The sequence below is a fragment of the Sus scrofa genome, chromosome 9, assembly GCF_000003025.6.
Source record: "Sus scrofa isolate TJ Tabasco breed Duroc chromosome 9, Sscrofa11.1, whole genome shotgun sequence".
Classification (NCBI taxonomy): domain Eukaryota; kingdom Metazoa; phylum Chordata; class Mammalia; order Artiodactyla; family Suidae; genus Sus; species Sus scrofa.
This window is the reverse complement of record NC_010451.4, coordinates 71,294,237-71,320,158: the sequence shown is the minus strand read 5'-3', so window position 1 is coordinate 71,320,158 and position 25,922 is coordinate 71,294,237. Positions and strand designations below refer to the sequence as shown.

Below are 25,922 nucleotides of genomic sequence, written 5' to 3'. Positions count from 1 at the left end.
AATCTAAAAAGAGCGCTTGTGGGACATAGTCACCTCTGATGTCCCATTCACCACAGAGAGCAGCAGTGAGGGAACCCGCTAAGGGATCAACAATGGAGATTTATGTTGCCATCTGTCTCTAGTAGATTTAAATGTTTGTGTCTACCATAGCTGTAGGGTTTTGGCAGCAATATTGTTGACACCCAAGAAGAAAAGATGTGATTAAAATTAAGAGACTAAGAGCTGGAATTTGATCTGATCCAATATGATATTTTTTCATCATAGCTTGCTGCTTCTTTTTCTCCTTCCACCATCCCACTGAGTATTTTTTTTTTCTCCTCTTACATCTAGGCTAGACAAAATCAATGATCTCTGAGGTTTACCTTAGCTGAGTCTCTATCAAAAATTTCTAGAGTCCAAATAACACTTGTTAACCGTGGGAAAGAGAAAGTGAGCAAGGTGGAGGAGTCCCCTGGAACTATAGAACCTCAGTGTTCAAAACAACCATAAGGACATCATTGAAATACTTTGAATAAAAACTCTCCCTTGTAGCTCCCTCTGAAGCTTTGCGGATTTCAATCATTTCTCTTCTGGTCCCAATATGGTAATCTCTGGATTATTCAAAGATCTTCCATGTTTTCTGTACAGTTTATTTTAATATAAATTATTCACTGCATAGAAAATGTACACAAAATCTCTCCCTTTTTTTTTCCTCCGGAGTAACGTACTGTCCCTAAGGATGTGAACAATAGGATTTGTGTTTGAGCAAGTTGTTAAAAATAAGTCTGAAGCTTTAGGAAGGAATCACATGTGACTCAGTTATTTCTAAAAATAAATAAATAAAGCCTGGGGAGAGTAGGGAGCAGAGAGAGAATAACTTAAGGGGGAAAAGAACAAGCAATGCATTTTCATGAATTGCAAGACACGGTCTAAATATACAAACGAAGACACCAGTCATCCCTGAGGGTTGAACATCACTCCCTTGTGTCACCTTCAGCCCCAAAATAGATACTTTCATTTGTCAGCCTGCAAAGAAAAATCTCTGCACCCCTGGAATTTCTGTGCACTTGGAAAACTGATTGCATACTATCTTATAGCTATGGCCACAGAATCAAAACCTTGTGGAAAAGAGATTTCATTGACATGAATGAGGTAGGGTTGAAAACTACATATTCTGTCCCAGAGGATGTTATTTTAGTCCCCTGTAAAGCATTTAAAATGAGACAAGTGCTTATTTAATTCTTTGGCACAGCAGGGTTTAAAAAAAATTAGTACTAAAAAGCTACTTACTCAGGCTAAGTCAAATCCATGCATTAGCAGGTCTTAGAGACTAGAGATAGAGGGAGTGCTGTTTGCTGGCTACTTGAGGAGGAGGGATCTTTTTCCTTTGGGGCAGTGCTGCCTGGCTTGGGGAAGCAGGAAACTAATGATGGAGACAGAGTAAAACTCCTCTGTATAACACGTGGTTTCCTGGGAGGAAAATGAGACTCCAGGCAGTTATCACCTCCAGTTTCAAAAGCAATAGGATAGGCAAAGGTGTCTGGAGTGCTTATGAGGGGGAAGGGGTAACATCCAATTGCAGATCATTTTGAAAACTGAGACCTAACCCCCAGGATTCTGAGAAGATCACAGTCCTGGCTTTTCTCCTGTTGTACCAAACTCATCCAGATCAGTAAGCAAATGCGTTCAAGGACAGCATGTCAAGTGTTCTTCGTCTGGAGAAGTGCAGTAGTTTTAACACAAGTCTGCATTTGATCAGAAACCCCTCCCATCAAGAGGTGGAGTCTCATTCTCCTTCCTTTAAATGCTAACTGGTCTTAGTGACTGGCTTCTAAGTAAGAGTAGGTAGCAGAAGTGATTCTGAGGAGCTTTCAAGGCTAGTTCATCATAGGCAATACAGCTTCTGCCTGGTTCTCTCTCTTGAGGTAGATTCTTTTGGAGCATGGAAACCATCAGGCCAGAGGAATCACAGAGAGAGACCACGCAGACAAACAAGATGCCTACAGAGACCCAGCAGTTCCACTCTGCAGCCCTGCAGGTATTTCCAGCCCTGAGCCAGATAGGTGAACACAGATGCCACTGAGTTGGCTCCAACCCCAGCAACCTCCTAGATCTTGCACCAGAACCACCCAAACAAGCTGGTCCAGAACGTTGGATCCACAGAAACCATGAAAGAGAACACAATGAATTGGCTGTTTTTAGGCCACCAATTTGGGGCTGATATATTTTGCAACAATAGATATATAGAAATGTCTTTGTACCTAGAAGCACGTCATTTCCATAACAAAACTTAAAACTTGTGGCAGTGGTTCAGGGCCTGGGTAGAGGGTGGAGATTTGAAGAGCTTTGAAGAGGCTGCTGGTGAGGGATTAAAGGAAAGTGAGGAAGGTGTGTTGGAAGCCAGAGGAAAGGATACCCTGGTTATGAAGTGATGGGAAGTCTTGGAACATGGAAAGTAGAAAATGCACCTAATGAGCTCCTGGTATTGTAAAGGTTTCTAAGTAGAGTATTCAAGGTGCCCCTGATTCGTAGAAAATACGAGGAGAGAAATGAACTAAAGATTTTTTAGCCACAAGGAGCCGTGATTTGGGGGGTTCAAAAATTAAAACTATTCCTCAATCTCATCCTCTCCAAAGGGCAAATGAGGCTAAAACTGTAATATGTAATTTCTTTTTTTAAATGATTTTTATTTTTACTATTATATTTGGTTTACAGTGCTCTGTCAATTTTCTACTGTATAGCAAAGTGACCCAGTCACACACACACACACATATATATATATACATTCTTTTTCTCACATTATCCTCCATCATGTCCCATCACAAGTGACTGGATATAGTTCCCAGTGCTATACAGCAGGATCTCATTGCTTATCCATTCCAAATGCATCTGCTAATCCCAGACTCCCAGTCCATCCCACTCCCTCCCTTCCACCTTGGCAACCACAAGTCTGTTCTCCGAGTCCATGAGTTTCTTTTCTGTGGAAAGGTTTATCTGTACTGTATATAAAATATTAATTTCTGTCTAAAAATGAAGACGATGGTGTGACACTAGAACACTTGGTTAAGACCTTGGCCAGATTTAAGGTAGTGCCACATAGATTCTTTCATACCATCAAAAGTCCCTCTACATATGAAAGGCATGCCTTGTAGATGTCTCTGTTAAACAGAAATGCTTATAAAAATCTTTTTTTTTGTCTTTTTGCTTATAAAAATATTAAGGGCACAGTTCTGCAATAGTGTTAGAGGGAGTCTAAGGTGGAGAAGAGCTTATCTCAGTGAGGTTTGTGGATGTGTGGTAATTTAATGGAGTGAATCCTAACAAGAGTGATGAGGGACAAAATACTAAGGAGACTTGTACTAATGAAAACATGACCAGCTCAGACTGAAAGGGACAGAGATGGCATAAAATGGAAAGAGGCTTTTGGGCTCCCCAGATTCTATGGCAAAGCAGCAGGCTGAGAAAACTACTTTGCTATAAAAAGTTGGTTTGTTTTATAGAACAGGAAGGATAATTCAGAGGAAGGCAACTAGAGCCCAAAGAATGAAGCCAAGAGCCAAGAGAATCATTCCTAGGGAACCATACCGAGCTGTAATCAAGGAACTGGCAACAAGCGCCTGGCTGGATTTCAGAATTGCTAGAGACTGATTACCTGATTGCTGCAGACTCTGAAATGTCTATAGGGGCTATCCTGTGCCTATCCCACCAAAGTATGTTGGATGAGGGGGAGGGGGGCTAATAACTTGTCACTTCAGTTCATAGATCTTCCAATCAAGAACTGTACTTAGGAATCTGTAATTGAGTGTCTGCCCCTACAGAGCCTCGTTTGCTGCACCTGAACCTAATTTGGATGTTGGGATACCAGACCTTGAATGTCAGCTATTTGGGGGTCTAGGGAGGGGCTGAGTGTATTCTGCATGTGGGATCAATATATATAACTTATGGTCAGAGGGCAGGCTGTTGTGGTTTTAAAACATACCCACAATTTTTTGGCATTCTTTCACCAAAAGGTGGAGTCTAATTATAGGCTGCCCTTTGTGACTCAATATGAACAAATAGAATGTTGGGTCACAAAAAGCCATAAACCTTCTATCCGGTTCTCTTGTTCTCTTGGCGCTTGTGCGCTTGACCCCGAGCCACCATATTAAATGTGTACCTAACATGAGCCATCAAAGCACGTTCAGTAAGAGGTGCTCTGCTCTCGCTGTTTTGGCTCCCAGGTCTTTGAGTCTTCCCAGCTCTGGCTCCAGATGTGACAAGCCTTAGACATGACCCTGGCTAAGCCACCATTTGACTGCAGTCTCATGAGAAACCTCAAGCTGGAATCACCCAGCTGAACTGCTCCTGAACTCCTGACCCATAGAGTTAAGAGAGATGATAAATGTGTTAAGACACTAAAATTTGGGGTGATTTGTTAAACACCAATAGATAATCAGAGCAAGAGGATATGAGTCACATCTAATTCTGTGTGAATGGGAATCCCCGGAGTTCTTCAGCCAGATGATATCATAGGAGTCCATGCAAGTCTGGTGGTCAGTGTTGGGCGACATCTCCCGGCTCTGTCCAGGCCATTCTGTGCCTCGCTTTTTCTCTCCTCTTCCCTGGTTTGTTACTTTCTTTGGACTCTATGTCTTGACTTCATTTGATACTAAGTTTCAAGACCAGTCCCTAATAACCTGTACCCTGGCTTGTCTGATATCTTTTGGACCTTCCGGTCAAGTTCACTCTGGGAGTACCTCCAAATACCACTCCGATGTCCACTTCAGTGACCCTTTATCTGATAGGACAGCAAATGGAAGCCCCTTCCTTCCCCATCACCAGATCATCTCTGCCTTGCAGGATCTGGTAGATACACACATCTAAGTTCCATTTCCACTCCCTGCAAACAGCCGCCTCCCATCTATTCTTCAGTGTGGGCTTAGAAGGTGGACCCTAACCCCCAGCTACCTAGTAGATCCTCTGCCCAAGCAAGCAGAGGAAAATGTGGAGGGGAGACTTGGGAGAGAGGGATTACCATCATGGATGACTCCTGGAATCACTTGACAAGATTTTTTAAAATATACACACCTGGGCTGCCACCCCAGCAACTGGGATTCAGGGGAAATGTTCAGAAAGCTCATCAGGTGATTTGGGGAGTCAGCCAAATATAGGAACCCCTTCAGCAAGCTCCTTGAGGACAAGCAGAGATCTTTCCTCCATTGTTTCTCTTTCTCCCTTAGAGCTCTGCATATAATTGCATCCTAGCTTATAGTGTACATATAGTATATTCACATTGTCTACAGGCTTCTAAACCCTTTCTTAGGATGGTAAACTGTTATTTTATTTCACTTGTGTAATCTGTACTATCCTTTAATAACTGATTTATCTTTAAAAAACACTCTTAAATATCTACTGTGCTTCAGTCATCATTTCCAGACTGGAGGATATAGAGACTGAAAAAAGACCTGTATTGCTACTATTTTCAAAGTGATGTGGGGACATGGAGGAAAGAGAAACTCTTTTGAGGGGAGTTCTGGGATATCTGGCAACAGAGATAATTTTGGAACAGGAATGAAAAGGATTAACAGGAACTTGCCTGCTTGAAAAATGGGAAAGGGCTTTCCAATGAGAGGGAACAGTGTGTACAAAAGAATAGGGACATGTAGAGGTCTGGAATATCCAGGGATCATTGGGAAGTTCAGCATGGTGCATGTGCAGGATGTGTATGTGGAGAGATGTGAGATGATCCTGGCAAGAAAGAGGTCAAGAGGCAATGCTGTGCTGGAAAACAGATTCTCAAACAACAACAACAGCAAACAAAATTCAAAAACCAAATCACAAGCTAAAAAAAAATCCCAATCCTGCTATGTAGAGTTGGCCAATTTCTGTGGTGTAAATACTCCCATCTGATTTCAAATTTTCCATGATTTAAGAACTGGCTCACAAAATTCCTAAATATTCAACGCTTGGACCTGGTGAACTGGTATCAGCTAGTTCCAGCACATGACTGACAAGAGGCAGATCCTTTAATTCCAAGGGACGAGCTGAAACAATGTTTTGTCCTTCCTATTGTGAGCTCTGCTTCCATGGAATTGGAATAGCGTGGGCCAATGAAATGAAAAGTCAGGGGAGCTAATTCTAAGCATCTTATCATCCACCAGCTGTGCCCTTAGACTTAGGTAAGAGGGAGTCCAGTTTTTGTTCCCATGTTTAAAGGGCCTGGCTCTGATCTGCTGCAGGCAGAGCCCTCCTTCAGAGTGAGTGAGGCATCCAGGGTACCATGCCCAACAGGAGCCTACCTCCCTCACTTCTATTCCCATACTCCAGATGTCTGGGACCTTGGAATTCTCTCTGCAAATGGGGTCTTTCCTGAGAGTATGCAGCTGATGCCCAAGGGATGGCCAAAGAGGGGCTATTTGCCAAGGATATGGACAGAGTATATGTAGGGGCTGGGGTGTTCACACATACACATGCTACACACTACCAAGTTTTGGTGAACTTCGAGTAGTCCAAGAACTCTAAGTATAACCTTGGCTTTCTAAGTCATTATGAAGACATATTTGCCCAGGTAAGAGAATAGAATCTATTTAACATTTTGTCAGTTGGAATTATATTTTGAAATATTTAGTTATATGGTATGAGGGCTTCCCTTTTGGCTCTACCCTGGGCCTGGTTAATGTCGGGGTCGTCCCTGGCCTACTCCATCACTAGGGCATGTTCTAAGCCAAGGTAAGCAAACTATACAGCCCCTCCACGGCAAATCCCGCCTGCTACATGTTTTTATACAGGCTGTGAGCTACAAATGGGTTTTACTTTTATAATAGCTTTTACAAATCAAAAGCAAAATATTTCATGACATGTGAAAATTATGTCATTCAGACTTCAGTGCCCCATAAACTGTTTTATGGGAACACATCCATTTCATTCATTTATATATTGAGCATGGCTGCTTTCACACTTCTGACAGTAGAGTGAGTTGTTTTGACAGAGATCATACAACTCAGAAAGTTGAGTGTATTGACTATCTGAAAAAATTCACCTATTCTGTTCCAGGAGCAGTAGACAGACAGGAGGAAGGGCAGTCTATGAATTCTCATGTGGGATGCGTGATAGAAATACCCATTGAGCACCCAAACAGACCAATGCCAGAGATCCACCCTCAATATTTCTAGAATGAATTGGTCTGGGGTAGGGATGTTTTCAAAAGCTCCCCATGATTCTAATGGGAGCCAGGGCTGCCAGCCACTGGGCTAAGGGGAATGGATACAAGGGCCAGGATTTTCCAAATGTTTGGCAGAATAAGTTGGCCTGAGACTTGTGCTTGCTTTGCTCTAAGATTCCACCAGGTATCCAGGTATCTGATTTGGTTGAAGATGGAGGGAAGAGAGTCATTGTTTCACACTGTAGTCTGATGTCTAAGCTAAGTTGCACTTGAACCTCTCTAAATCCTTGAACTGCTGCTTCAGACATATGTCCCCAGATGATCCCAGCATTGTCTGCATCTGTCATGCAGGCACACCTTGGGCTGTTGTAGCACAAACTTTCGCTGGGACCCCCGCTGTGTCACTTCTCAGGATACACTCCAACAGGGAACCCTTAGCGCATCTTTGCCGCGTGCCCTCCGTAATTATTGGTGGTCTCGCAGGGAAGGAGAAAAAAGACAGCTCTATCAGAATCCCATTCTCCACCAGCACAGTCAGCACCATTGGCAGAGGCTGGCTCCGGGGCTGCGAGGCTGCTCCGAGCTATTATTGTGCCTGGCTCTCTCTCAGCATGACTCAACGCAGACAATATAGCACACCGAGAGCACGGGGGATGAACAGTAAATACGAAGCCTTGGATTTTTTTTAATCTTGTCAGTTTTCTCCTGATTTATGTCCTTTATCCGAGCCCCCTCTGCTGTATAAGCTTCTCAAAGCTAATGCCCATAACGCCACCACCCACTGGTAGCAGCAGGCTGCTGGGCCGCGGCGGGGTCCTCATTGCAGAGCTATACAATGCTCGCCATTCTTCAGCAACTGTACGTGTTAACCTAGTGGCACAGGGTTGCTCCAACACCTTCCCCTCTGGTTTCTCGTTCCTCTGGGGGCCACCAGCAACTCTGGGAGTGCCGCCCTCTTTAACTGCCTGCCTCGGTGAGCACTCAGCACATCCTCCCACCTGGCAGAGCTGGGACCGCGCCTGCTGGAGAAGGAGGAAACACCAGGCAATTATGGAGCTGAGAGATGATTGTCATCTCCACTGCCACCTTTAAAACTGTAAATGAAAGCTATTTCTTTGGCCTCTTGTAGGCACCAGACCTCCACCTCCTTTCTTGTATTAAGAGCCTGTGGATTAAATCCACCCAGGTAGCCCATCACCAAGGCTCTGGGAGAGACTTCAGCAATGGGCATTTGTGCTACCATCACTGTTGAGTGGGATGATGGCATATATTCTGCCCCCTTGAAACAGCTCCGAGGAATGAGTTATTCTTTTGACACTTGTGTAGTTCTAATCAGTTTTCAGGGTCCCTTATTTATGACTCCTATTTAACTAAGAAAGGTGCCTGTTACCTCTACCTTGGCTACCACAAGGTCTGCCTCTATGCCATCTCCTGTCTCAGAAGCCACCGGTGGTGGCAGGACTGGGAGGAAGCACTGTCCCTTCGACATTGATGACTTGCAGCTTTAGGGGAGACAGCAGGGGCAGTGGGGGGGTTGTGGCTCTCTCTAGCTTTCGTGGGAGGCAATACACATTGACTGAGGAGGCTTATGCTCGGTTGTGAGGATGTTAGCTTGTGAGACCTTATGAGCTATGAAACCACCTGTCATAGGAAAGGAGCCAGGGAAGGAAAAGCTGAGGTAGCTGCTGGTGAGTGAGGGTCTGTGCAAGGGAAAGCCATGTCCTCTTAACATGGGATGCAAATTTTTATTTTTACTGTCAAGGAGAAACACTTAAAAACCATCAAATAGGAGATCCTGTTGTGGCTCACTGGTAATGAACCCGACTAGTATTCACGAGGATGTGGGTTCAATCCCTGGCCTCACTTGTGGGTTAAGGATCCGGCGTGGCCGTGATCTGAGATGTAGGTCACAGATGCAGCTTGGATTCTATGTGGCTGTGGCTGTGGCATAGGCTGGCAGCTGCAGCTCCAATTGGACCCCTAGCCTGGGAACTTCCATATGCCACGAGTGCAGCCCTAAAAAGACCAAAAACCAAAAAAAACCCCCCAAAAACCATAAAAAAACACCCCCAAAACCAAAAAACCACCAAACACAATGTTTATCTGGTATGAACTTTGGTATCAATTTATCACTTCATGGGGGTTTGTTTGGGGTTATGAAGCTGACAGATCAGACAAGAAGAAAGAGGTAACGATGAGATGAGATTGTCCATTCCAATGCGGCTCCCAGCAGTGCTGGGTCAGATGAAGGGGCCTGGTAGGTGATGTCCAGGGACGTGTGCTCAACTTGGAGCACAGTAATGCTTCTGGCAGAATGTCAGCACTCTCAGGCTTTGATTTGTATCTAGTGGAGGGTAATCTACTCACCTCATTCTAGTATATGTGCAAAAAAGAGAGAGAAAGAGAAAGAAGCAATAAAAGATAAATAAGATTGTCATTAAACAAAGCCAGATCAGCTCCAGATGCCCAGAACATAGAATGAATGTCAGCAAGGAGCACTTGGGGAATCATGAAGATCTTAGTGCTCACAAGTTTGGTTCTATGCAACCTCTACTCTTTTACCTGCATTTGCCATAGTGAATCAAGGAAAGGGAGGGTTTAACAGACTCCTGGAACAGTCCAGCTAACTCATGACTTCCCACATCCAAAAGCATTGTGTGTTCCGTCTCTCTCGTTGCACTCTTGAAGATTGGTTGGTTGTGCCTAAGAGTTTTTAAGACGATGTTTCTCTGACAGACCATATGGAGTTACTGGGTACCCACCAGGAAGATGTGCCAAGAAAATGTGCAGAGATTCTGCTATACTTTATTCCATATCATGTTACAAGAAAACAACAGTGACAGCTGACAAACCATTACGTCTTCCATGTACAGACAAATTACAATTGGTAACAAATATGCGACATTATTCCATTCTCCTTACTATGTGTCATTTTTAAGTATAATAGCTTTCTGAATGATGCTAGCACATTTCTTAGGTACCAACCCCGTGTTAGAAAGTATACATCTCAGTGTATTATACAAAAAAAAAAAAAAAACAAAAAACCAAAAAACAAAAACCAAAAAAAAAAAAAAAAGAAAAAAGTTTACAAATCCAGTCCCAACTAGAGAATGCAGATTTTGTATGTGCCTCTAAAGTATGCTGCTGTGGGAAGGGAATGAGAATAGGAGATTACTTATATTTGATTTGTGTTTGGTTTGGTGTTTGGCGTATGAGAATATTGCAAGGCAATAACGTATATGGTTTCCTCTGCCATGTAAGCTGGTAAGGGAGATGGAATTAATATGCAATTATGCAGCATATTCCTATGTATAGGGGCAGGCTATAATCTCCCCCAGTATGTACAGACTAAACATCCTTTTATATAACAAAGATTACAAAACCAGTCATATTCACAGATGACTATCTTGTATAGACGAATTACCTAGGGTACTGATTATACCAGCTATTGTGTACACACTGAGGAAAGGATACCAAAGGACCTTCCTTTCTCAAGTCTGGCTGCTCCTCTGGAAACTTCTTGTCACTTCTGGGAGGTAGAAATAGCTTCTCATCCTTGTGTCTGTAGATGGACAGCCACCCCTGCCTTATGCCCCTTGGGTTTTTTTTTTTTTTTTAATCAGCACTACGAACTTTTTTCCCCCCCATGTCCTATGTATCTTGTATTTTTAAATCAAAAGCTGTTCTATTAGGAAAATGGAAATGTCCCCAGTTTCCTTTTACTGTGTGTACAGTGATGTCACACTGACAGTCACCAGGCTAATGTGTTCTAACTATTCTAGCTATTTGAATTCAAGCTACTCCTTCATACAAAAATAATCTCACAAAACATTCCAGTGCTTTCTCAGTAGAATAATAAATCTGCCAATGAACACAGTCTGTGATTATTTTCATGGTAAGTCCTCGGCAAGAAGAGAGGGGAAGAAAAAGGAGAAGGTGGTTACAAATGGGAGAGAAAAGGAGAAAGAGAAACAAAGCAGATTTGGATGTCCCATACCAACAGAAAGCATGGGGAACTAAAAACCTCCTAAATGAGACCCTTCTGGGACGCATGTCTCTGTAATAAATCAGATTTCTCCACACCGAGAAGGATTACATTTCTTTTCCCAGGAGAAGCTGACAGTGACAGGGCACATATCTCTAAAAAACTCCAACATTTCTAATTGAAGTCTTTGAACATTAAATATTTCAAACTTTCAAGTTAGGAAGCCTGTGACAGAGCAAGGCCTAATCAGCAGTTGCCCTTGGTTTAAACTGAATAAAGGGCAAAAGTTATGCCTCTCGCCCAAATGAATAATTCAAAACAAATCACCACCAGAAAGGCCATTTTTGATTGCATGTAAAATTTTCTTTCCACATTTATTTTAAGAAATCCTAATGTAGATACGTGTTAAATCAAAATACCTCTAAAGACTTCCAAAGGGGTGGAATGTATGAAAGAAGAATGGGAGAGATTTCCAAGTAGCAAATAGTAAACATTCTGGCCTGGGGTAACGTTCCCACTCTTTAAAATCAATGTTAACAATTCCTCGCTTAGCACTTAGAAGCTTACAATGAATGTGACTTCAGACAAGATGGATTGTGACCTGGACATCTATACTCACACCCTGATCTAGGGAGAGTACCGTTTTAAAGTTCAGAAAGTCTAGGTTCAATTTCCCAGGTAGACTGGTTTTACTATAGAAAAACTTTTCCTTCACTTGACTCTCAGGGAAAGTCTTTGTCAAACTGGCTCATAATTCCTACTCTTGATCCTAAAAAGTGCGACGCATTTCAAGCTCTCAGTCTTTCCTCCTAATAGAAAATGTAAAACAAGGTACATGAAGGTATTTCCATAGGAATTGGTGTCCCGAGGAGCTAGGTTTCATGCTTGAGATGAAGTTTCCTAGCTGCCCCCTTGGCCTCATTATGATTTGGGGTTCCTGCAGCGAGAACTGGAAGCTGAGTCCTGTGCCAGGCAGTGCTCCCTCCAGATCAAAGCACGCACGCCCAATCCACCTTCCCATCCATGTCACATACTCTCCTGCATCCTCCAAGGTCTCTCAACTTCTTCAACAAGGGAAGCTGGGCCTTTCTTTTTTTCTCTTTTCCATCTTTAAAGCAAGACTCCTGCCTTGTTTCTAAAACCAGCATCTGAACAGTTATTCCAGGAGACTGCTTACAGTTAGGGCACCCAATGAAGGCTTCCAGTCAGCTTGGAATGTGTTTAAAAAATGTAGTTCAGAGGTGCTGCTGTGTGAATGAGCAAATTTTAAACTCTGGATAAACTTTGTAATTTTCTTTTTAAATGGTAACTAGTAAAGACAGCATTCAGGGCTCATCTAGCAGATACAATTCTTTTGCACCCATGCTTTAAACATTCTGTTCCACACGCTTTTCTCCATTTAGAAAATACTCACAAAGCATAACAAAGTAGATGGAAAAAACAAGATGTTGACAAGACCCAGAAAACATGTAAAAAGTTACCTCAGTTTCCAGAGATTCAAAAGTAAGCGATTTATCCCTGTCTTTATTTTTAATGCTTGATTATTTGTTTCTTCACTTCCAACCTGCTTGGAGAACCATCACGCTAGGTGGCTTGAAAATGCTAAGCAGATTCCGATATCCTATATATAAATGTGCAGTTATTTCCAAGGAAAAAAAAAACAAAACATGTGCAAATGTCCTCAGAAGGTAAAAAGATAAGTGGGGCCCCGTGGCCAGGGACCAAGTTGTCAAGTCAGAGAACATGGGTTTGCTTTAGCTATAATTTTCCTTCCCAGTGGTTGCAAAATGTGCACTGCTCTCAAAGAAAACACACATTGTTTTATGCCACTATGTGGCTTTCAAGTACAGACGTTACTGAAGAAGTGTGAACACCGAATGTGTTGTCTTAATGTACTTAAGACATGGCTGGTGAAAGCATAAAAACCTTTACAGAGACACTGCGGTGCAGAGGGAAATCAAACAAAATCAAACACAAAAGACTGAAAAGAATACATGCCATGTATCAGTAAGCAAAACTTAATCTTCACATAGTTCTTGGAAATCACAAGGTATCCAAATGCGTGCAAGGTTTTAAATAAATTGCAGAGAAAACAGGGTCTTGCCAGCTTCAATTTTCTTGTAAGTGAAATCCACCACAGGGAGTGAAAGGAAATTGATCCATGATTCCCTTCTTATTATTGGCCACTTCATTAATGTTTTTTTTTTTTCCTTCCCAGAATGATGACAACTTAATCCTAGAAGGAGGAAAAGAGAAAATTGTTATATGTTTTTAAAAAAGCAAAAAACCTTACATCATTCATTTTTCCTAAATTATATGAGACATCAAAATTGGTCAGGCCAAAGTGAGCCTATCCGTTTTTTCCACAGCTACTCCTAAGCACACACGTCGGAAGCAGAGCAGTCTCCTTAACCAAAACAGTTCTTAGACTATGATAAACAAAGCTTCTGACTGCATTTTCTTCCCTTAAAATAATTTAACTCCATGAATTTAAAAGTACTAACCTCTTCTTGGATTATTTAGAGAAAAAGAACTTTAGCAAATTTCCTTCCCCAAATCATTAATACTAATACTGGTCTTAATTAAGTGCCTGTGGCATCATATAGACCATTAAAAAGGACATATCATCGTGTTCATTTTTATGAACATGAAATAGAAAAATGGATCACATACATGCCTTTTAAAAAAAATCCAGCTGCATATAATTCCTCAGTTTCTATTACCAGACCTAGTTTCAGCACAATGAAAACTGGCCAGCATGACCTGAACTGCCAGCCTCTTCCCCACATCCTGGTACAACTGTGCGTTTCCAATGATGCCTGCTTAAACTCAGTAACTACTTTCACATGAAGAAAAAGGAATGTTCACGCTGCTTCTCTCCACATTTCTTTTTGGCCCTTAAGCATTTTCATTGAGTTTCTAGGATGGGGAAAGAATGTCTTGCCAGGAAGGGTGAAAAGAAACAATCCCAGGGTCAAATCACAGAGCCCAGAGATGGGATCTGCCAGCTTCACTGAATCCCAGAACCTACTCATTATCTCAGTTTAGAAGTGCAAGGTCACAGAGGCCTGGTCAGGCCTGCTTCCTGGTCATCTTCCTGGGCAGAGAGGGAACCTTGGCCTTTTGTTGAGACCTCACAGTGCAGTTGCCCTACGGCTACTCTTACAGGCTGCAGTACCAAGGATGTCACCTCTGAATGACACTGCTTTGATCAAGGGAGCAAAAAGTTCCAATCTTACAGTTAAGGACCCTTAAAAGGGCATCCTCTCCTCTATCTACTCATTTCCACCACTGACTATGACGATTTTTGGAAGGTTAACCTTCCCCTCTTTTTTTTTTTTTTTTTTTTAATTGAGGTGAAATTCATATAAGATAAAATTAACCATTTTCAAGCATAAAATTGGTCTTTAATACATTCATGGCTTTGTGATATCATCACCTTTAATTCTAAAACATTTCTGTCATCCACAAAAGATATTTTATGTCCTTTATACTTAGACATCTTATATCCTTCACTCCCATTCTTCCCTTGTCCCAGGCCTTGGCAAAAACAAATCTGCTGTCTGTCTATATTTATTTACTTTTTCTGGGTATTTTATATAAATGGAATCACACAATATGTTATGTCTGCCTGCTTTCACTTAACATTTTTAAAGTTTATCCAAGTTTACCTTATACCAGGAGTTCTTTCTTATGTCTGAATAACATTCCATTGTATGAATATACTACATTAAAAAAATTACTCCATGAATTTTATTACATTTATAGTTGTACAACAATCATCACAACCCAATTTTACAACATTTCCATCCCAAACCCCAGCCCATCGCCCTGTCTCCTTAGGAAAACATAAGTTTTTCACAGCCTGTGCATCGGTATCTGTTCTGCAAAGAAGATCATTGTGTCCTTATTTTATATTCCACATGTAAGTGATAGCATTTGATGTTGGTATCTCACCATCTAACTTCACTTAGTATGATAATTTCTAGGTCTGTTCATGTTGCAGCAAATGCTGTTAATTCATTCCTTTCAATGGCCAAGTAATATTCCATTGTGTATGTGTACCACATCTTCTTGATCCACTCCTCTGTCAATGGACAGTTAGGTTGTTTCTGTGTCTTGGAATATTGTATATAGTGCTGCAATGAACAATAGAGTACCTATATCTTTTTGAGTCATGGTTTTCTCTGGATAGATGCCCAGAAGTAGGATTGCTGGATCAAATGGTAATTCTATTTTTAATTTTCTGAGGCATCTCCATACTGTTTTCCACAGTGGTTGTAGCAATTTACATTCCCAGCAACAGTATAATAGAGTTCCCTTTTCTCCACACCCTCTGCAGTACTTACTGTTTGTAGTCTTTTATATGATGGCCATTCTGGCGGGTGTATGGTGGTACCTCAGAGTGGTTTTGATCTGCATTTCTCTAATAATGAGTGATGTTGAACATCTTTTCATGTGTTTTTTGTCCATGTGTATGTCTTCTTTGGAGAATTGTCTGTTTAGATCTTTTGCCCATTTTTTGATGGGGCTGTTTGTTTTTTTTTTGGTATTGAGCTGCAGAAGGTGTTTATAAATTTTGGAGATTAATCCCTTGTCAGTTGCTTCATTTGCAAATAGTTTCTCCCATTCTGTGGGTTGTCTATTCATTTTGTTTAGGGTTTCCTTTGCTGTGCAGAAACTTTTAAGTTTAATTAAGTCCCATTTGTTTATTTTTGAGTTTACTGTCATTACGCTAAGAGGTGGATCTGAGAAGATGTTGCTGTCGTTTATGTCAGAGAGTGTTTGGCCTATGTTTTCCTCTAAGAGTTTTATTGTGTCTGGTCTTCTATCTAGGTCTTTAATCCATTTTGAGTTTATTTTTGTGTATGGTGTTAGGGAGTGTTCGAATTTCATTCTTTTCCATGTGGCTGTCCAGTTTTCCTCGCACCACTTATTGAAGGGGCTGTCTTTTCTCTATTGTATATTCTTGCCTCCTTTGTCATAGATTAGTTGACTATAGGTACATGGGTTTAATTCTGGGCTATCTGTTCCACTAATCTATATTTCTGTCTTTGTGCCAGTACCATAAGGCACAAAGGTTTTGATGACTGTAGCTTTGTACTATAAAGTCAGGGAGCCTGATTCCTCTAGCTCTGTTTTTCTTTTTCAGGATGCCTTTGGCTATTCTGGGTCTTTTGTGCTTCCAAACAAACTTTAAAATATTTTGTTTGAGTTCTGTGAAAAATGTCCTTGGTAATTTGATAGGGATTGCATTGAATCTGTAGATTGCCTTGGGTAGTATAGTCATTTTGATAATATCGACTCTTCCAATCCAAGAGCATGGTATGTCTTTCCATCTGTTTGTGCCCTCTTTGATTTCTTTTATCAATGTCTTATAGTTTTCAGAGTACAGGTCTTTTGTCTCTTTAGGAAGGTTTATTCCTAAGTATTTTATTCTTTTTGATGTGATGGTAAATGGGATTGTTTCCCTAACTTCTCTTTCTGATCTTTTGTTGTTAGTATATGGAAATGCAGTCAATTTCTGTGTATTAATTTTGTATCCTGTGACTTTGCCAAAGTCATTGATGAGCTGTAACAGTTTTCTGGTAGCATCTTTAGGATTTTCTAGGTATAGTATCATGCCATCTGCAAATAGTGATACTTTTACTTCTTCCTTTCTAATATGGATTCTTTTTTTTTTTTTTTTTTACTTCTCTGACTGCCATGGCTAGGACTTCCAAAACTATGTTGAATAGCAATGGCAAGAGCAGACATCCTTGTCTTGTTCCTGATCTCAGTGGGAATTCTTTCAGCTTTTCACCATTGAGAATGATGTTAGCTGTGGGTTTGTCATATATGGCCTTTATTATGTTGAGGTAGGTTCTCTCTATGCCCACTTTCTGAAGGATTTTTATCAGAAATGGGTGTTGGATTTTGTCAAAGGCTTTTTCTGCATCTATTGAGAGGATCATGTGGTTTTTATTCTTCATTTTGTTAATGTGGTGTATCACACTGATTGATTTGTGGATATTGACGAATCCTTGCATCCCTGGGATAAATCCCACTTGATCATGATGTACAATCCTTTAAACATACTGTTGATTTTGGTTTGCTAGTATTCTATTGAGGATTTTTGCATCTATGTTCACAGTGAAATTGGCCTGAAATTTTCTTTTTTTGTGGTATCTTTGTCTAGTTTTGCTATCAGGGTGACAGTGGCCTCATAGAATGAGTTTGAGTGCTCCTTCCTCTGCAGTTTTTTGGAATAGTTTCAGAAAGATGGGTGTTAGCTCTTCTCTAAATGTTTGATAGAATTCGCCCATGAAATCATCTGGTCCTGGACTTTTGTCTGCTGGAAGTTTTTAAATCACAGTTTCAATTTCAGTACTTGTGATTGTCCATTCATCTTTTCTATTTCGTCTTGGTTTAGTCTTGGAAGATTGTACTTTTCTAAGAATTTGTCCATTTCTTCTAGGTTTTCCATCTTATTGGCATAGAGTTGCATGTAGTAGTCTCTTATAATCCTTTGTATTTTTCTGTGATGTCTGTTATAACTTCTCCTTTTTCATTTCTAATTTTATTGATTTGAGTCCTCTCTCTTCTTTTTCTTCATAAGTCTAAGGGTTTATCAATTTTGTTGATCTTTTCAAAGAACCAGCTTTTAGTTTCATTGATCTTTTCTCTGGTTTTCTTTGTTTCTATTTCATTGATTTCTGTTCTGATCTTTATAATTTCTTTCCTTCTGCTAACATTAGGTCTTGTCTGTTCTCTAATTGCTTTAAATGTAAACTTAGGTTATTTATTTGAGCTTTTTCTTGTTTCCTGAGGTAGGCTTGTATTGCCATAAACTTGCCTCTTAGAATGGCTTTTTTTGCTGCATCTTGCAGGTTTTTGAGTGTTGTATCAGTGTTTTCATTTGCTTCTAGGTATTTTTTAATTTCCTCTTTGATTTCTTCAGTGATCCACTGATTATTTAGTAGCATGTTGTTTAGTTTCATGTGTTTGCATTTTTTGCTGCTTTTTTCTTGTTCATTTCCAGTTGTATGGCATTGTGGTCAGAAAAGATGCTTGATATGATTTCAATTTTCTTAAAGTTACTGAGACTTGATTTGTGGCCCAGAATGTGATCAATCCTAGACAGTGTTCTGAGTGCACTTGAGAAGATGTGTAGTCTGTCTGCTTTTGAATGGAATGTCCTATAAATACCTATTAAGTCCATCTGGTCTAATGCTTCATTCAGGGCCTGTGTTTCCTTACTGATTTTCTGTCTGGATGATCTGTCCATTGCTATAAGTGGGGTGTTAAAGACCCTCATTATTATAGTGTTATTGTCAATTTCTCTTTTTAAGGTTGTTAGCAGTTGCCTTATATATTGAGGTGATCCTATGTTGGGTGCATACATATTTACAATTATTATATCTTCTTCTTGGATTGATCCTTTGATCATTATGTCATGTCCTTCCTTGTCTCTTATAATATTCTTTATTTAGAGGTCTATTTTGTCTGATATGAGTATTGCTATTCCAGCTTTCTTTTGATTCCCATTTGCATGGAATATTTTTTCCACCCTCTCACTTTCAATTTGCATATGTCCCTAGAAGTGAAGTGGGTCTCTTGAAGACAGCATATATATGGGTCTTGTTTTTGTATCCACTCAGCCAGTCTATGTCTTCTGGTTGGGGCATTTAGTTCATTTACATTTAAGGTAATTATTGATATGTATGTTCTTATTGCTATTTTATGAACTGATTTGGATTTGGGTTTTTTTTTTTTTTTTTAGGGCCACAGCTGCAGCATATGGAGCTTCCCAGGCTAGGGGTCTAATTGGACCTACAGCTGCCAGCCTTTGCCACAGCCACAGCAATGCCAGATCTAAGCTGCATCTGCAACCTACACCACAGCTCACAATAATACCAGATCTTTAATCCACTTAGTGAGGCCAGGGATGGAACCTGCAACCTCATGGTTCCTAGTTGGATTTGTTTCTGCTGTGCCATGACAAGAACGCCTGGATTTGTTTTTGTTGCTCTTTTTTCTTCCCTTCTTCTCTCCTCTTCTGGTTTGATGACTATCTTTGGTGTTATATTTGAGTTGGTTTTTCTTATTTGTGTATCAACCATAGATTTTTGGTTTGGGGTTACCTTGAAGTTTTGATATAGGAGTTATATATATAACAAGATTGTTTTAAGTTGTTGATGTCTTAATTGCAGGTGCATCTCCAGTGTCCTGCATTTGTACCCTCCTCTTCTCACAATTTCTGATTTTGGTAGCATATTTGTGCATTGATGATTTCCTTCCTTTACTGTATATATGCCTTTACTGGTGAGCCTTGTCATTTGTGCTATTTTTGTTTCTGGTTGTAGCCTTTTCCTTTCTGCCTAGAGAAATTTCTTTAGTATTTGTTGTAAAGCTGGTTTAATGTTGCTGAATTCTCTTAGCTTTTGCTTATCTGTAAAGCTTTTTATTTCTCCTTCAAATCAAAATGAAAGTAATCTTGGTTGGAGGTTTTTTCCTTTCATCACGTTAAGTATATCATGCCACTCCCTTCTGGCCTGCAGAGTTTCTGCTGAAAAATCTGCCAATAACCTTATCGGGGTTCCCTTGTGTGTTACTTGTTTCTTTTCCCGAGCTGCTTTCAAGATTTTCTCTTTGTCTTTAATTTTTCTCAGTTTGATTAATATGTGTCTTGGTTTATTTTATATGGTACTCATTGTGCTTCCTGGATTTGAGTGAGTAGTTCCTTTCCCATGTTAGGGAAGTTTTGTGCTATTATCTTTTTGAATTTTTTTTTCTGTCCCTTTCTCTCTTCTCCTTCTGGCACCCATATAATAAGATATTGGTGTGTTTAACATTGTCCTAGAGTTCTCTTAGACTGTCTTCATTTCTTTTCAGTCTTTTTTCTCTTTTCTGTTCCACATCAGTGATTTCCACTAGTCTGTCCTCCACCGAACTTATTCGTTCTTCTGTCTCCTGTATTCTGCTGTTGGGTGCGTCTAATTAATTTTTTATTTCAGTTATTATATTTTGCATTTATGCTTGCTTAAGATTTAAATCTTGTATTTCTTTACTCAATGTTTTCTCTAAATTATCAATCTTTGCTTCTGGTTTATTTCCAATGCCTTGCATCATCTTCAGCATCATCAGTCTAAAGTCTTTTTCTTGGATGCTGAGAATCTCCTGATCACTTAGCGGTTTTTCTGGGGTCTTTTCTTGTTGCCTTATCTGAGTTATAGTTCTCTGCCTTTTCATTTTTATAGGTTTTTGGTGTGATCTCCTTTTTGCAGACAATAAGAGTTGTAGCCTCTCTTACTTCTGATGTCTGCCCCCTTGTGGCTGAAGTTGGTACAGGGGCTTTCTGTAGGCTTCTTGATGGGAGGGACTAGTGCCTGCCCACTGGTAGGTGGGGCTTTGTCTCTGGGTGAGATTAGAGCTGTCTGTGTGCCTGGGAGGTCTTTAGGCAGCCTGTTTACTGATGAGTGTGGTTGTGATCCCACCTGGATTATTGTTTCACCTGGGTCTTCTCGGCACTGATGAGTGGGGCCAGATTTTCCCCAAATGGCCACCTCTAGAGGAACACACACTGATGAATATTCTGGTGACCTTTGCTTCCAATGTCCTTCCCCCACAACAAGCCACAGTCGCCCTCTGTTTTCCCAGGAGATCCTACAAGAACTGTAGTCAGGTTCGACCCAGATTCCTAGGGAGACTTCACTTTGCCCTGGGACCCAGTACACATGAAAGTCTGTGTGTGCCTTTTAAGAATGGGTTCTCCATTTCCCCCAGTCCTGTGGAGCTCCTGTGCATAAGCCCCACTGGCCTTCAAAGCCAGATGCTCTGGGTGCTTTTTCTCCCAGTGCCAGATCCCCAGGCATAGGGATTTGACATGGGGCTCAGAACTCTCACCTGTATGTGATTCTCTGTGATACAGTTACTTTCCAGTCTGTGGGCTTCCCACCCAGCAGGTATGGGGTTGCTTACATCACATACTCGCCCCTCCTACTCTCTTGATGTGGCCTCCTCTTTGTGGATATCTTTTTGAAAGTTTCCAGCCCATTTGGTTGAAGGTTGTTCAGCATTTGGTTGTAATTCTGTTGTTTTTAGGAGAGAAGGTGAGCTTTAGTCCTTCTATTCTGCCATCTTAATCCCATCTCTTGCACTGGAGTTGTGACAGCTGCCAGAATTCTGCTTGCCAAGCCCCCTGTCACGGAATGAAATCCAGAGCAGGGCAGCATTAGGGCTTAGCACCCAGATTGTGCTCTCTGGCCAGCTCACCAGGCACAGGGGTAGAGGGGCCTTCCCTGGCCAGCCCTTCCCACTCCTGTCTTGTCTACAGCTGTCCATTACATTTTGGTTATCCATTCATGAATTGATGTGTATTTGGGTTGTTTTCACTTTTTGGCTATTGTGAATAGTGCTGCTATGAACATTCACATACAAATATTTGTTTGAAAACCTGTTTTTAATTCTTTCGAGTAACACTTAGGAGTGAGTGGAACTGCTCAGTCATATGGTGATTCTGTTTAACTCTTTGAGGATTTAGCAAACCATTTTCTACAGTGGCTGCACCATTTTATGTTCAATTCCCATCAGCAAATATACAAGAGTTCTAATTTTTCCTCACCCTAACCAACATGTGTTATTCTCCATTTTTTTTCCTTGATTATAGACATCCTAAGGGGTGTGACCTGGTATCTTATTGTGATTTGGACTTGCATTCCCCTAATGGTGAGTGACGCTGAGCACCTTTTCCAGCGCTTGTTGGCCATTTGCGTACTTTCTTCGGAGAAGTATCTATCCAAGTCCTTTGCTCATTTTTAAATTGCATTGTTTGTTGTTGAGTTGTAGGAGCTATTTGAATATACTTCAGATGTTAATCCTTTGATTTGCAAATATTTACTCCCATTCTATGGGCTGTCTTTTCTGTATTGATAGTGTCCTTTGATGCACAAACATTTTATATTTGATGAAATCCAATTTATCCATTTTTTTTTTCTTTTGTGGCTTGTGGTTTTTTGTGTCAATCTAAAGGCCCATTGCCAGGAGTTCCTGCTGGGGTGCAGTGGATTAAAAATCTGACTGTTGTGGCTCAGGTTGCTGTGGAGATGGAGGTTCAATCCCTGGCCTGGTTAAGTGGGCTAAGGATCCTGCATTGCTCAGCTGCTGCGCAGGTCACAGTTGCCTCTCAGGTTGGATCCCTGGCTGGGAAGTTTCCATATACCATGGATGTGGCAAAAATAAATAGATAAATAAATAAATATCAGTTGCCAAATCTAACGTTATGGTATTTGCCCTTAATATTTTCTTATAAGAGATTGCAGCTTTTCCAGGAAGCCTGCCCACTCTGGCCAAACAGGAGTCAGGGTTTGTCCTGACATCTTGCCCAGGCATGGAGTTCCTACAGCCACCCCCAGTGAGCTAGTCAGTGCCTGGCTCTCCTCTGTGCCACCACTTCAATCAGCAGGACGCATACCTGGTGCCCGAGCTGACCTTCTGAACTAGAGACTCACATAGTCCCTCGTGAGGTGGAGGGACATTTCCCATGAGGGAGTGTGTAGGGGGGCAGATGGCACCATCATGTTCTTGACTAAGCTTGGCTGCGTAAGGGACTGTGTCCCTAGAGTGTGGCCCAGACCTAGCTCAGGTGCTCAGTAAACAGTTGCTGAATGAGTAGGAAGGTGAGGTGTAGAACCTGAGGCTGAGGGAATGGAATATGTTCTCAGGTGTAAACTTCCCTCATGGCACAGTGATTGAGGGCATATGCTATGCTGGGCTCTTGCTGAAAAGCCCACTGCTGGGGGCAGAGCAGGCCATCCACAAGTACACTTTAGGTAGACAAAAGTGGGCAGGATCAACACCTTCCTGAAGCCAAGCATTTTAAAAACCCCTCAGCATTCTATTTGAAAGAAATGATTTGATTTTCAATATATCAGATTTCATGTCACAATAAACTATGTTGCCACCATGGTCCTAGCATGCTACTTTCCTACTGGCTTGATTGAAGGCTTTATTTTAGCCATTGATGATGTCTGTCCTTGTTTTTGCCCTACTTCTTTGGGTATATCTTGAAAAGAGTCATATGGACCTGAACCAGGGCATAAGCAGACTTGGATAATAAAGGATAATATGTACAAATGGTAACTGTATAATAAATGGTGAACACAGTGATTGATTATGAGAAGTCTATTGCTTAGGGTTTAGGCTCAGACATTTAACAGAAGGAGCTGACAATATGAAAAGGAGGGGGTTGCCAATGAGAGCTAGACTCTTTCCCATTCCTGTGAGAATTTGGCTTAGCTTCAAATTGTGCCAACTACCCTGCCTGACATTGTTCACTGGCAGCATGAGATGGCCTTTCTTCCTCCTTGGGCAGCATCAGCATTTGTTTCAGTTTTCAAAGACTGCATATAAGGTAGGTCAGTTTACTGCTAGAAAAATCCTTTAAAGGCAAAATCATGCACTTGATGGGTGGGAATACAGGTGGAAGGAGAGAGGGCATATGATATTCATAGGGAAGAAAAGTATAATAGCAAAACCCTTCCCTTAAATTTAATTGATTATTAAAATACCCTGCACACACAATACAAATGAAACTGAATATAAATTATAAGCTCAACTATGGTCTATAAACCATAAGATGAAGGGATGCCATTTTTATCTTGCTTTGTTTTTACAAGGTTCTTTCTCTAGAAATGAATGTTTTAAACAAGAAATTGGACTTTATTGATAAAATCCTTATTCAGAAATATCTACATAGAGCTTCTCAGCTATAAATATTAATTAATTGGATCGCTGATACCCATAATGCAACTTTGTTCTGACCCATGTGCCCTATGAACTAGATATTTTTTGGATTCAATTTTCTTAAAACCAACTGTCAGCATCATGTGATGGAGGAGATGAAAAATGAAAATGAGCAGCCCCGCTGTGCAGGTGGGTGACCTGTGGGAGAGAGTCTGCCTGGTAGGATTTTTACACGAACCATCAGACACAGACCAATTGATTAGATCATCTCATACCCGCCACCAACTAGGCTCAAGAGACTAATTAGAGAGAGTACTGCCTGCGCAGGCACCCCATTGACACCTAATTTGCTCAGCCAAAGCCTTTGGGGAAAATGTATTATCTCTGCAGCTGCACTTCATGCATTTCTGATTTGAGGCATAAGCAAGGAGTGCTTCATCACTCTTTTGAGCAAACTGAATGTAGAAGCCCTTAAGTGCTAAATGCAAGCAAACAGACCCAAATTAAAAACGGGCCAGGCTCTTTCTAATTCCCTCTGTGTTCCCCGTTAAATCTTTGTGTGTACACACACACACACACACACACACACACACATGCACACACACGCACACACACACAGTTTATAAGCTGGTGGGACAACACAACCTGGAACCTCAGCTCACGGTGCTGCCATGTGATCTGATGGTCTCTCTTTTGCTGGCCTGTTTACCCATTTGATGTTTTTGTGTTTGTTTTACCTTTTTTTTTCTCTTCTTTTTTAACCCTCCACCAAGTATTCTTTTTTCTATAGGAAGACTGAAGCCCATTTTTCTCTCTCTATGTGTCACTGGAGAGAAGTGATTATTTTGATTCCAAATTAAAACAACTGTAGATTTTCTTTTCATCGCCTAACTTGTGAACAGGATATTCACCAGGATGTATGTGAAGCAGAGGGTAATCTGCTCATTTCTATTTGCTGGACTTCTTTGTAAAGATGCCTAATAGGGAAGAAATTCAGTGGAAAGAAAGCTACCTCACAGTAGCAAGGACAGTATAGAATTATAAAATTAACTTTTCTTCAAGAAAAATAATGTATATTATTTGACCACCTTTAGTGTTTATCTCTTTTTAACCTAGAATAAAACTAATTTCAACCTTCTTTCCAAATGCAGAATCCAAAAGACTGGCCTATAAGGAGTTATTTAAAGATATTTAAGGATAGGCATATAATCACATGCTTCAAAAAAAAAAAAAAAGGAAATAAAAATTTAAAACCCAAATGATAACAAAAATTAAAGTATCTTCATGCCAAATCTAGGGGATATGAGGAATGAGTCTCCATAATGATGGAGTGAAAGAAACAACAAAAAAGGACATGCTCTGGAGTTTTCTAGCGTGGACTTGATTTCATGCCTTTCCACTGACATATTGGATGAATTATTTACCCATGTGTTCTGGTCAATCATGATTCTGTTTTGTAATTTTCACATCTATCTTATTCTTAAGAACCTGATGAAGATTTGAGGGGATCGATTTTTTTTTTTCTGTTTACTTTTGAAATTAGTATTCATAGTTGGCCTAAATTGGGCAACCAAATGGTCAGAGGGTTCCAGTGGTCACTGCAGTGATCCTCTTTCTGAAGGTAGATGGAAAGTGCTTGTAGGGGAGATGTTTGAAAATAGTGAAAAAGTCGGGGTCTTTAACACATACAACCACCTATAGAATTTATTCTGTTTTAGCGAAAAACAAAGTCTAGAAACTTCTCTTCCCTGCGAACCATATTAAGACTTCACGTGTAAAGTATCCAGGAGAAACAAAACAAAACTTCCAGGCTGTGCCATTTTAAGTTTGATTTTGCTTAAAATACTAAAGTAAAACAACCAAATTGATCTTTTGTACCTAACTAATCTTCAAGCAGAATTTACTACTGTAGAAAATCAAGTTCACAAACAACCTTGCTAAACCCCAAGTACCTAGGCAACTACACACCTCTCTGAAGTAAAATTACCACATATATGTACAAATACATATATATGACGCATATAGTCATTTGTAAATATGCAACATATATACTCCATTTTTATACTGTAGATTTTATAGAAATGCTGGACTCAA

At 40.6% G+C, this 25,922-nt stretch overlaps 2 protein-coding genes across 10 annotated transcripts in view; one reads left to right on the top strand and one right to left on the bottom strand.

Moving 5' to 3' along the window:
* Positions 1–25,922, top strand: part of MTERF1 (mitochondrial transcription termination factor 1) — a 566,280-nt gene that overhangs the window by 533,708 nt on the left and 6,650 nt on the right. The window lies entirely within an intron of this gene.
* The window catches only part of CDK14 (cyclin dependent kinase 14), a 632,242-nt gene continuing 616,225 nt past the window's right edge, over positions 9,906–25,922 (bottom strand). For all 3 annotated transcript variants that reach the window (XM_021102362.1, XM_021102363.1, XM_021102364.1), the window contains one exon: positions 9,906–13,341. The gene's annotated coding sequence lies outside the window, so the exon portion shown is untranslated. The remainder of the gene's footprint in view (positions 13,342–25,922) is intronic.